Source organism: Mustela lutreola, chromosome 13 (genome assembly GCF_030435805.1).
Source record: "Mustela lutreola isolate mMusLut2 chromosome 13, mMusLut2.pri, whole genome shotgun sequence".
Taxonomy (NCBI): Eukaryota; Metazoa; Chordata; class Mammalia; order Carnivora; family Mustelidae; genus Mustela; species Mustela lutreola.
The window spans coordinates 85,781,837-85,784,300 of NC_081302.1; the positions used below are offsets into that span (position 1 = coordinate 85,781,837).

The 2,464-nt window shown below is 46.4% G+C and overlaps 1 long non-coding RNA gene across 1 annotated transcript; it reads right to left on the reverse strand.

The window, feature by feature from the left end:
- Positions 1 to 729: 729 nt before the first annotated feature.
- LOC131813571 (uncharacterized) lies at positions 730 to 2,148 on the reverse strand. Its single transcript, XR_009346878.1, has 3 exons — positions 1,855 to 2,148; positions 1,320 to 1,439; positions 730 to 815 (listed from the first exon to the last, which is right to left on the reverse strand). It is a non-coding gene; the product is annotated as an uncharacterized LOC131813571 (long non-coding RNA).
- Positions 2,149 to 2,464: the final 316 nt, after the last annotated feature.

The following is a 2,464-nucleotide window of genomic DNA, read 5'->3' on the forward strand; positions in this document are numbered from 1 at the left end:
AGGGCCTGTGCTCTGGAGCCCCAATAAAGTGCAGACCAAGTCGTGCACCTCGTTACACCTGGGGCGCGCCCTAATTTCAGATCTCAGGCTGGAATGATGCCACATGGGGAAGGGAGGCCTTAATTAATGAAAATGCCGGGCTGCTACAGGAAGTGCTGGTGACTCAGCAAGTGTTTTTACTTCTGAGTCAGTCCCAATCATAGGCAAGACTGGGTTAGGATGGTTTTTTTTAAAAGGGTGTAAGGCTTCTTCTTCAACAACCAATGAAGAAGCAACAAAGTCCTCCATGAGGAAAGAATAATAATAGGTTGGTGCCTTTAACTAGGTGTAAAAGTGACAGGGGAAGCCGCAGTAATGGTGTCCGGGCCCACAAGCCCTACGCACCATCCAGATGACAAGCATGCATTAACAAATACTTGCCAGTGTGTGTTGTGGTAGACCAGCTAGCAGGCACTGAGCCTAGAGGGTCAATGAGACAACCAAGGTCCAGGCCACCGAGAACATGGTCAGCAATAGACCTGACAAGGAGGCCAGGGCGAATTCTCTGGGATATCAGCAAATGATGTCAACCATGCTACTGCTGTGCCCTAAGGATGCAGCAGAGCTCCTTAAGTGCTTCACCCCAAGCCCAAGCAACTGGAGAATATGAGATCCAGGAGTTCCCAACCTAAATTCTGGAAAGAGGTGTTCCTCTCTCCTTCCCAGTCCACTTACTCAAATGATACTTAACAAAGAATTAACATGTGTTGATTCTCCTCTTAAATGCTGAAGTGCAAAGGTGAATAAGGCAGCCTGTACTGCTGGCAAGTCTTCCACTGAAATTGAAAAATAAAACCCAGAAAGACAACTATTACACTTGGAGCATGTGGGACTCCATCCCAGCACTCCTGTCTCCATGAGGGTGCTCCGGACTGAACAGCATCACAAGTGTTCTCTCCCTCTCTCGTCTATCATCCATGTCTCTCCACAAGAGGAAAGACTTAACTCAGTGCCCTCTGGCCACTCCAGTTTGGTCTCTGTAGGCCAAGGGGTGCATTCTGGCCTGCTCTGTGCTGTGGGGTAAGCTGGCCTCCAGACTGTGTCCCTGCTGAAGCATCCAGGTCCATGAGTCAGTAGCTAATTCTATCCATTTTGGAAAGAAGAAAGAAGTTTCAAAAGCCATCTTATCCTGCCTTTATAAAGCTGACATTTTTATTTCCTCTGTTTATTCTGTGCATTATTTCTCATCTGGTTCTGAACATGGGAGGGGTGCTCAAGGGGTTTCCCTCACCAAACCCTAACGTAGATCTAGGAGTAAGCAAAACTTCATGAAAACCAACCTCTCCCTTCCATTCAGCGTCAAGTATCTGTTGAATCTATATCCACAGGACAAAGAAAGAGGGCTTCTTTCTCCCTCGAATGCCTGGGGATGCTTGATAGTGGCATGCTTTGAAAAAAGCCTGGAAGAGAGATGGGTGAGGAAGAACAGTGTGCCCAGTAAATGCCAACCCCAGGACTTCCTTCAGAGACCCGCTCACTTCCTATACCATTGCCCAGAACCAGTGTCAGCATTCCATAACTGGAATCCACAGTCACCCTCCTCTGATACCCCTTATGGCCACTAAAAAACCCTCTCAATTTCTCCCATTGCCTTTTTTTCCCCAACTTCAAGTTCCGCCATTTCTGGAAGACTCGGAGACTTCCTGTCCATCACTTTAGGAAATTCTGGTGTAACTGAATGATGTGCCAACACCCTGATGTCACACAGAGTAGATGTCTACTCTAAAGATCTCCACCCACTTTTTTGGGTCATGGTCACATGACATGGAGCATCCTTCAATACCTCTGAGAGGTTCCTCTCTGCCCAGAACTTACTTTGTTTGGGGGAATTCCTGGCCAAAGAGATACAGAGACACACTTCTTTCTTCCAACCCTCAAAGTAAAAAATAAGTTAGTCATTGAGAAAAAACTCTTATTTCTAAGAGACAAAAAGAAGCAGAGAGCTTTTAAGTGAGTTCTTTATTTTCTAACTCAGAAGTCATAAAGAAACACTCACATGAGGAGCACCTGGCTGGCTCAGTCAATCAGTTAAGTGTTGGACTTCTGGTTTCAGCTCAGGTCATGATCTCAGGGTCGTGAGATGAGCCCCACATAGGCTCCACATTTGGCATGAAGTCTGCTTGAGATTCTCTCCCTTTTCCTCTGCCCCTCCCCCCACCCTACCATCTTTCAGTAAACAGATAACTAAAATCCTTAAAAAAAAAAAAGAGAGAGAGAGAGAGAGAGGGAGAGAGAAAGAAAGAAAGAGTCACGTGAGGCACCTAGAATAGCAAATTCACAGAGACAGAACTTGTAATTGTGGTTGTCACGGGTTGGAAAGGGAGAATGAGAAGATGATTCTCCTGGTTTTTCAGCTCTCTGATGGCCAGGTTTCAACCCTTGACTGTCAACAATGTCAAAGGGCTGAGGGGACTGTAGGACCCCC